We start from the raw sequence: 11,137 nt of genomic DNA, 5'->3' as shown, positions 1-11,137 counted from the left end.
TCAGGCTGCTTTATGATGGCAACTACCAGGCTCTAGTTGCTAAATATGGGGTTTTCAGCTTTTTATTATAATCATCTAATTTTAGTTTCAGAGCGTAATTTAATTGGATGGTTTTGACTTATTTGGAGTTGTCAGAATCCATATAGCATAGTAGAATAACCTTAGGGATTTTGAAATGTGTGTCTCAAAATAGAGCTGGGGGAAAAAAAAAAGAGGACTAGAATCTGTGTTGGTTTTAAAATCCACTTGGAGAGAGGGAAATTTATAGCCTGTGCTTCTTTGTGAACTCTCCCAGCATCACTGCTGATTCTGCACTTTGGAGGACAGATTGTCATTTCACTAGTGCCAGGTTGTTCATTTTAAATGATCTGTTCAGTACAAAATATTCTCTATTAAGAAAATTTGGGGCTGAATTCTTTTACCAAAACAGTTTCATGTCATACTAAAAGATGAAATTTGCCACATCAATAGTATTTTAAGGAAACCAGCTACAATTGATAATGAAGTGCCCTAAATACTTGAAAAGTTATGAGAGTTGCAATTCATCAGAAAGCTGTTCAGCTCCAGCTTTGTAATATTTTGAAATAGGGCCATCTAGTGGAAATATGCACCATCCCCTAACTATGAAATGATGGGTGCATCCTTTAAGACTATACATTTGAGTTTTTAAAATACCCGTTTTAATGCTTCTAAATCCAAATTACCTGTCCCTGATATAAATAGTCTGCTCAGAAATAAATACATTTCCCCTCAAGTTCTCACACTGATTGATAATATCATAATCTATCAATATACACTCAATTAGGTCTCTAAAAGTTCTAAGTTGTTTGCTTTTTCCCTCTTCCTATGAAAAACAGCTCTTTCTAGTCTGCTTCCTCTCACACTACCACCCCCTCCACCATGAAATCTTATTGAAGAATTAATGTATATAGGTGAGGCAATTTGAGAATTATACAAAGCAGTGTATGATATAGGATCAAGATGTTTGTTACAAATGTAACTGGACTGTATATGACCCATCAAACACATTGTTGAAATTGTATGAGATGTCAAAGTGTGTTTTCTTGACCTGGGTGGAGACAAAAGACGTCTAAGGAAAGATATATATAAATTTCTCATGGAGGGTTTGTTCACCAAGCTGGAGGGTTTTTTTCACCAAACTCATTTTGTTCTCTTCCTGGAAACATAGCTAAATCTCATTTCTATCTCCATGCCCAACCTTCAGTTAGGTGGAGTCCTGTGATTGAGTTCTGCCAAATGGAATGTGGATGGAAGCGATATATAGTTTATAGTTATGTATATAGTGATATATAGTTTATAGTTCTGGCTCCTAAAATGTCCTGCATCACATTCCATGTTTCTTTCATCTCCCCTCCTCACCCTCTGTCCGGTGGATATCATTGCCCAGGCAGCCCATGGGAGCCTCTATCAGCCTGGGTCTTTGATGCCTGTGTAGAGCCCTCCCCTGTTCCCTAATCCCCACAACCTGCCACAGACTGACATGGACATGAAATATGTTTTCAGTACTTTAAGCCATTGAGATTTGAGGATTGTTTGTTCACGGCCCTGATTAGCACAGGAAAGAAGAAACAACTGGAAGAAAGGAAAGATGGTGATGTGAGAGAAAGACAATAAGGTCCAAATTTCCTTCAGATTTATTTGTGAGCATTCTGACTCTTCTCCAGGATTCACATATATTCTGAAAACATCTACAGAACAGCAGAACGTAGAACCACAGAATGCTTCCTGACAGGGTTTGAGTTTATGGGGTCAGGAAGGTGGGCTGTGGATGGAGATGATGAAGTTTGGATGGAGATGATTCCCACTGCTTGAGACATGGTGAACTTGGTATGAAGTTATTACGTATGGACAACTGGGGGACAGGGTTTGTCAGCTTTAGCCAGCAGACATTTACTAATGTTATTGTACGTCATTTTATACTAATTAAACTTTTCAACTAACCCTGCTCCAGGATGTTCTGCAGATATGGTATATATAATAGGTATTCCAGTTATATTCAGGCTTGGCAGGGTGAGATTTTAGAAAAATTGTTCATCTGGGCCATTTGTGGAAGCAATACATGGCACAGGTTTAATACAGAAGGCAAATGAAGCAGAAAACTTTAGACTATGGAGATCAAAGTTTTGAAGCGGATGTGGGACTTGAGCTAAACTGTTGACAGGCAGAGAGGAAGGAGACAAACATGACTGGTGGCAGAAGGTGAAGAGAGACTAGTGAATACGGAGATATTGTTGGGGGGGGGCGGTAAAAAGGTGATTGGCCCTATAATGTAGGACTGAAGTAGAGGAAGAGGATAAAGTTAGGCAGCATAGACAAAATGAAAGGAAGTTACTAAGAACCTTGGAAACCATCACGGGGATTTGAATTTGAAGCTATAATCCGGAGCTCCCAGGCCAATCAAATATGATTAATTAGATAAGCTGGACCTACCCAAACAATTTTTTCTGGTACCCGTCATCACTCACTTTCCCCCATGGGACACTCCTGGGCATTTCAGGCTGAGAGAGGGTCTGACTGAACACAGAGTTCCTAAATCTAAACATGGAGATCATGAAAAGTATTAGTCTGTCCTCTTCCTGGAGTACCCCCTCTTCTCATCTGCTCAATGACACTGTCCCATCTCTCTAGATCCAGTTCTGTTGTGTTCTGTACTTTCAAACCTCCACTGAAGCCAAACCCAGGAAGCTGATGACTCCTTCCTTTGTGCAGCCGTGGTACCAGACATATGACTCTACTATCTCCTGCTTATTCCAAGTATTTACTAATTATCTGGTTCTCACGCTAAACAATGGATTCCTTAAAAGCAAGGGCTGTAACTTCCAGAGCTCTGTATCCCTGACGCTGAGGGCAAGGCCTACCACCTGGTAGGTACTCAGAATTAATACATGGTGAATACACAGATGGATGAATGAATGACAGGTAGTTAGATTTGTTTTCCCAAGGCTGGAGAATTCACTCACGCATTTGCCACAGCCACCGTGTACACGTATTTGTCTATATAACTGCCTTCTTTTATTAGATTGTAAGTCCCCTTGAGTCTTGCTCATCAAGATATTCTCAGCACAGTTTAGTGTCTGCCATATATAAAACGCTAAGTAAAATGTTTGCTGAATGAATGGATGCATGGATGTTTCCTGCTGTAAACACAAATTACCAAGATTTGTTGATACGATATTTTGGAAGGAATTTAATACACAAAATATTATTATTATATTATTATATATAATATATTATTGATATACAGTATATTGCTAATAAAATATATAATTATATCAAATTATTTTCATTATAGCTACTTAAACATTTACAAAAACAAATTACATATAAATTCATTGTCTATATTCTATTTCATCTATGGAACTGAAGTTTATTTACAAATAACGTGCAAACAAAAACATAACAGTAAAAAATTCAAATAATGGATATGTTCTAACAAAACAAAAACAACGATGTGATAAATAATAGAAAGATGCATTTTGGGGTTTTGTGCTTCATTGTTTATTGTCTTGATATTGAACATGCTAGAAGGATATTTGAATCATTGAACATTGTTTTTATCTTTCCTTTTAAACAATGATGTTAATTTCAAACCAGTTAATTGTTTTATTGGGCTGATCTCCTTAATCGTAGCCTGCAAAATGCAACAGAAACAAAATATTCTAAGAGTAAGAAGACATAATGAAAACATCGGCATTTTACCTGTTTTTTATCACCTCACCGAATCAACTGTTGCTGGACATGGATGGAAAGCTTCCAAAGATGGAAGCTTTACTGTGAGCTGCTGTGTCTGTGAGGTAGCTGCATTCACCACTTCCCTACTTCTGAATGACTGAGAAATTTTTATTCATATCTTGCGCCAAACATCACATGGCCTCCACTTGGCTCCACACAATTGTAAACACACATGCAAATTTGGGTATTAGGTTGTTAGGTGGTTGACCTAGAATATTCCCACTAAATTTTTAAAATTATTGTTGAAACAAAAACATAAAATTTAGAAATTCTTGTAGAGAACTAGAGGACACCTTCTATGATGAGGAGTTAATGATTTTAATCAGTTGTTCTTTGTTTGGCATCACTTGCTGCTGAAAGTGCAGGAATCCAACTAGAAGTAAAAACTTGAGCAAATGGACCTTGATTGGATTACTTACATGCTTCAGAAGTCAAACAACTTCTGCTCTGCTATTTGCAGGATATTAAGACAGTCATAGTCATACCAACTATGTCCCATAGATGGAAAGTTTAATATTCAGCTCAAAGCTCCATCTCTGGCACCGAGTATGTGACTGTCCACCTCTGTAAGTAATGAAATTGGCCATGAAGTTGTTGATGATATTAGTTTCTGTCTACCTCTAAGACACTAATTTTTTAAAAATTTCAGAGTGGGGATTTGTAGAACGCTCCCTCTTACGGATCTTCTAATCAACATGAGCAAGTATCCTTTTTCCATTCACCCCCTTGGAAATAATGATGCCTTGTATAGTACAGTGATAGAATTTTTTTAAAGCAAAAGAACAAGATGAAAGAAACCTACTAAAAGATAAAGGAATTTATAGAGAAATTAAATATGCTTAAATAAGTGCTTAAAATGAAGCACAAAGGCTTTCACATTTCTGACTGGAAGTTTGAAAGGGAATTTTGATGGAACTTGCATTTCAGTTCCTGATTACAAATTCAGTCTGGTGATGGGGTCCTGCACTCAGTTCAGCTATCTGTCCCACATCATCTGAAATCCATGGCCTCAATCTCATGTCTGCTCTGACTAGTATACTCTTTCAGGGGTCAAACCAAGCTGACTTTTAAAAACATACCTGTAAAGATTCCTCAAGAAATTAAAAATAGAACTTCCCTATGACCCTGCAATTGCACTCTTGGGTATTTACCCCAAAGATACAGATGTAGTGAAAAGAAGGGCCATCTATACCCCAATGTTTATAGCAGCAATGGCCACAGTCGCCAAACTGTGGAAAGAATCAAGATGCCCTTCAACGAACGAATGGATAAGGAAGATGTGGTCCATATACACTATGGAGTATTATGCCTCCATCAGAAAGGATGAATACCCAACTTTTGTAGCAACATGGACGGGACTGGAGGAGATTATGCTGAGTGAAATAAGTCAAGCAGAGAGAGTCAATTATCATATGGTTTCACTTATTTGTGGAGCATAACAAATAACATGGAGGACATGGGGAGTTAGAGAGGAGAAGGGAGTTGAGGGAAATTGGAAGGGGAGGTGAATCATGAGAGACTATGGACTCTGAAAAACAATCTGAGGGTTTTGAAGGGGCGGGAGGTGGGAGGTTGGGGTACCAGGTGGTGAGTATTATAGAGGGCACAGATTGCATGGAGCACTGGGTGTGGTGCAAAAATAATGAATACTGTTATGCTGAAAATAAATAAAAAATAAATTTTTTAAAAAACCTGTAATTATTAGACCCTTGTTAGATCCTAATTTAAAGAAGTGAGTTTATTGACAGAAGACACCCTGTCACCTTATCTCCTGGCTCCTTTTCCCTGCCTACTGTGTTGTAGCTCCTTCCAGGTTTTGTGGACTGGTTAATGAGCTCTTATATAAAGCTCAATTTAATTGTACGGTATTCATAAATTTCCCACAAGCTAGAGTGCCCTCTTGTGGGAATATCCAGTAGATATTCAGGTACTACCAACCATCTGAATTTATGAGTCCACACTTCCCAGGTGTGGTAGGTAAGCTGAATGTCCTCCCCCACTGTATTTTATTTTTATTCAACTCATCTTGTTCATGGGTTTCATTGCCATAGGTAAATTGGAAGGGGTAGAATTATGGTAGGCAGTAGCCAGTGGTATAAGAATATATTTTCCAAAACAATATTGATTTTCTATTTTTCTTTTTCTTTTTAAATGTAGTGGTAGTAGGAGATCAGGAAAGTATAGAATAAGTCAGAATGTAGGTCTCAAGTTCAAGAAATTAGTAGATGTCTTTAACTCTAGTCACCAAAGAAACATTTATGTGGGTTGTCAAATGCCTCATTGAGGATCTATATTCTTCCTGGGATAAGTAAGCATTCACGAACTTACTCTCACCTGACTGTCAGTTGTTTGCATCTCATCAGAAGAGAGTCGAGAGCTCTAGCCTAAGAAGGATGAAGAATTTTAGTCTAAAGTGTAGCTATTATAAGATATAATAAGGATTGCTAATAGCTTAAATGCATAGTTTTCTTACTACTTCAAGGCATACATCTTTAAAAACTTTCTATTTGGAAGAACTTCAAGCATATACAAAATAGTATACGAAAGGAGTATAATCCCCCCATTTACTTATTAGACAACACCAACAATACAACTCATTACTAATCTTATTTCCTCCAAACCTTTTTCCTCCCTCTCCAGTTATTTAGAAGTAAATTCCAGGCATTGTACCCTCTCACCCATAAATATTTCAGAGGATATCTCTGAGAGATAAGAACTCCTCTTTAAAAATAAAACCACAATATCATCATGTAAAAAATAACAACTATTCCTTAATGTCATAAAAGATCAAGGTGGTGTTCAAATTTCCCTCATTGTCTCTCATTTTAAAAAGAGCTGATTGTTGGGACACCTGGGTGGCTTAGTGGATTAAGCCTCTGTCTTTGGCTCAGGGTCCTGGGATCGAGCCCCACATTGGGTTTTCTGCTCAGCGGGGAGCCTGCTTCCCCCCCACTCCGCCTGCCTCTCTGCCTACTTGTGATCTCTATAAAATAAATAAATAAAATCTTTTTTTAAAAAAGGAAAAAAAAAGAAAAAGAGCTGATTATTTTAGTTTTAGGTTTACAGCTGTACTGAGAATAACGAAAAGAAATCTCTAATAAGAAATCTCTAATAAGAAAATCTCTATTTTCTGCTCTCTCACACATTCGTAGCTTCCTCCATTATCAATATCCATCACCAGAATAGTGCTTTATTTTATCTATCTATCTATCTATCTATCTATCTATTTTTACCAAGGATAAGCCTACATTGACATACCACAGCACCCAAAGTCCATAGTTTACCTTAGAGTTCAGTCTTGGTGTTGTACATTCAATAGGTCTGGGCAAATGTAGAATAACATATATCCATCATTACAGTATCACACAGAATATTTTCATTGCCCTAAAAACCCTCTGTGTTCTGCCCATTCATACACCACTCCCTGCCCCCTGACCTGGCAACCACTGAACTTTTCACTGCCTTCATAGTTTTGGCTTTTCTGGAATGTCATATGGTGTGAGTCATACAGTACTCAGCCTTCTCAGATTGGCTTCTTACTTAATTATATGCATTTAAAGCTCTTTCATGTCTTTTCATTGGTTGGTATCTCATTTCTTTTTAGTGCTGAATAATATTCTGTTGTCTGGATGTACCACAGCTTATCTATTTACCTACAGAAGGACATCTTGGTTGCTTCCAAATTTGGGCAGTTATGAATAAAGCTGCTGTAAATATTTGTATATGGGTTTTGTGTGGACATAAGCTTTCAACTCCTTTCCTTAAATACCAAGAAATGTGACTGCTGGATCATATAGTAAGAGTATGCTTAGTTTTGTCAGAAACTGCCACAGTCTTCCAAAGTGACTAATGTTTTGCATTCCCATTAACAGTGTATGAGAGTGTCTGTTGCTCCACATTCTCACCAGCATTTGGTGTTGTCAGGATCCCAGATTTTGGACCTTCTAATAGTTGTATAATGGTATCTCATTGTTCTAATTTTTCAATTTCTTTGATGACATACGATGTGGAGCATGTTTTCATATGCTTAGTGGCCATCTGTATATCTTCTTTTTTTAAAGATTTATTTATTTATTTGAGAGACAGCATGAGCAGGGGGAGAGGCAGAGGGAGAAACAAACACCCACTGAGTGGGGACCCTGACCCAGGGCTCCATCAGGACCCTGAGATCATAACCTGAGCTGAAGGCAGATGCTTATCTGATTGAGCCACCCAGGCACCCCTGTTTATCTGCTTTAGTGAGCTGTCCGTTAATGTCTTTGGCTCATTTGGTACACTGCGTGTTCATTTTCTTACTGTTGAGTTATCATCTCTTTTATCTGTAGGTTCTCTTACTCTCCCTCTCTCATTTTGTCTTTCCCTTCAATATATTTTTGTTCAAGAAACAGTCACTTTTCTACAGTTTAGACAAACGGGTTTTTCTTAATGTATCATTTTGATGTTGTTTAGGAGTTAGAGGAGTCTGTCCCTGTATTATTTCGTTAAAATGAGTAGTTCAATCTAGAAACTTGATAGGATTCAGTTCGATTTTTTGTTTGGCAAGCCTACTTCTCAAGCAGTGAAGCAGTCTTCCACCAGGAGGCGCACATGCTCTCTTTGGGACAGAAGCAGCTTTTTGGTGGGGGTGGGGAGCGGCTTGGTAAGTAGTCTCCATGTCCAAATGTGGAATTTGTACTCAGGACCCCAAGATTAAGAGGCCCATGCTCTAACCACCGAGACTTCAGCAGCTTTTGATGATCACCGTATTCATTAATTAACAAGCTAATGGTTGCTGAACAGTGACGTTTTGCCTCTGCAATCCCTTCTTCTTTTACTAGGCTTTTATGCTTCTTTGATTAAATTTTCCTTCACCAACTATTTTGTTACTCCAAGATGCAACTTATAGACAGATGCCAGAAAAATGCTTGATTTTTTTCTCTTCACTTAACAGTTTTCAAAATAATGAGTTGCTTCCCTAACACCATTCCAAATGACCAATGAGTTGTTTTTTTAACTCATTATGAACTCATTTACGTGGATCTATTTTTTTTTTTTAAGATTTTATTTATTTATGTGAGAGAGTGCATGAGCGGTGGGGAGGGGGAGAGGAAGAGAGAAAAGCAGACTCCCCACCAAGCATGGATCCAGATGCAGGGCTTGATCCTGGGTTGAGATCACCACCCCAGCAGAAGGAAGACTGTCAACCAACTGAGCCACCCAGATGCCCCATGTGCATCTATTTTGATATTTTTCATTCCACTGTAGTCATTATACTTATTGACACTTAAATTCTTTTATCTTTGACCAGAGGAAGTCTGTTTAAGTTGGCTCCTGAATCCTTTTGACATGAACCTTCTTTTTTTTTTTTTTTTAAAGATTTTATTTATTTATTTGACAGAAATCACAAGTAGATGGAGAGGCAGGCAGAGAGAGAGGGAAGCAGGCTCTCCGCTGAGCAGAGAGCCCGATGTGGGACTCGATCCCAGGACTCCGAGATCATGACCTGAGCCGAAGGCAGCGACTTAACCCACTGAGCCACCCAGGCGCCCCAACATGAACCTGTCTTTAGAAATTTCCCTACTTTCTGCTTAGGCAAGATGTTCCTGGTTTCTTTTACATGTATTAATTCAGACCTGGAATTAGCGATTTCTCTATGGCAATGGTTCTCAGAGTGTTATGGGGGAATCCCTGAGAGTCCCTGTGATGCTTTTATGGGGTCTGTGAGGCCAAAATGATTTTCATACTAATACTAAGATGCTACTTTCCCTTCTTAATTTTCAGTCTCTCACAAATGTATATAGTTTCCCAAGGGCTACCAGGTGTATGATATTATGACTGAATGTAGAAGAGGTTTTAAAAATTATGCTGTCATTTATTAGGCCAGACGTTAAAGAGATTAACAAAAATGTAAAAGGATGGCGCTCTTCTCATTAAATAATTTTTGTTAATGGATATTTTGTTATTTTAAAATTTATTTTAATGTATAATGTAGTAAACATCAATAGGTATAACCCATATACACAAAAGCTCTTTGGGGTCCTCAATAGCTTTTGAGTTTAAAGAAATTTGAGAAGCAAAATGTTTGAGAACCGCTGTTCCCAGGAGTCTTGACTCCTTTTAATAGAAAATGATATTTAAGTCACAATCTGGGAGCTAGAGATGTTCGTAGTTACTGGATTGGCCATTGTTTGTAGGCCATTTCAATGGGCAGAGCTAAGATAAAATGATAAATATATTTAAAGATAAAATACATCAGGAGTTTTTCAATTACTGAATTACTCAGTAATTGAAATTACTAAGTAATTGCTCAGTTACTGAGTCTTTCAATTCAAGTTCAGGATTTTAGAGTTAACTCTAAACTCATACAGTTTACCATTTGTATCTCCTTTCCCCCATTGCAAAAAATCCAGCATAAATGTTTATTTTCAGTGTCAGATGAATAATACCACTACCGACAATATAATTACCTAAAACAGTTTAAGATTGTTTTGACAGTTCCTTTGTCATTCTATATAGATGTACAATAATTTGATGTATTAAATTTACTTGAAATGGTATGTTTGGCCGGGGGTTGGTTATGCCGCCTAGCAGATCAGTTAGATTCATGTGTTCTTACTTTTGATTTTTAGAGGAAATTGTGTAAATTTAATTTTGCTTTATAATAATATGTTTAGCTGGTTCTAGAGTAAATTCTGTTACATAGAATATATCCAGACACCTGGCTTCTTTCCCTGTTTCCCTATCCTATTCCCTTTCTCCCCCAATTGGTAAAGTCTTAAATCAAAGCAATAGTTTTCTTTCTTTTATTTTTAAAAAATCTAAGCAAACATGTATATATATATATGTCATATTAATACCACTCTTCTCTTTTTGGATAAAAGGTAGATACTATATGCACTTCTCTCCACTTAGTTTTACACTTAACAATATATCCTAGAGATCATTCCATAGTTGTAATACAGAGCACTGCACCATAATTTATTCAGCCAGGCCACTATTGAGGATTTGGGGGCTAATTTCCAGTGTTTTATTGTAAATGGTGCTGCAGTGAATATTCACGCACATTCTTTTCACATTTTTAACATTTTATCTTTTGGATAGAGTCCTCGATGCGGGATTGCTGGGTCAAAGCATGAATGTGTCCAATTCTGTGAGATATTTAGCTACTCCTTTAGCCTCCGCAGTACAGATGAAGGAACAGAGACTGCCCGAGGTCACTTCATCAGTCACTGATACCGCTGGGTTTTAAACCGGGAAGTAAACGTTCCCCACGCTCTCTAGGTCATGGCTTCGAAGCAGAGTACCGAGGTGGGAGAGGGAGGTGAAGAATTTGCATTTGGACATCACGGTCTTGGGATCACGTATCCTTTCCTCCCAGGTCCCAGTACACCACTCGGGCCCTCAG

This window comes from Mustela putorius, unplaced genomic scaffold (assembly GCF_011764305.1).
Source record: "Mustela putorius furo isolate JIRA1106 unplaced genomic scaffold, ASM1176430v1.1 tig00000421_pilon_pilon_pilon, whole genome shotgun sequence".
NCBI classification, from domain to species: domain Eukaryota; kingdom Metazoa; phylum Chordata; class Mammalia; order Carnivora; family Mustelidae; genus Mustela; species Mustela putorius.
This window is presented reverse-complemented; position numbering follows the sequence as displayed.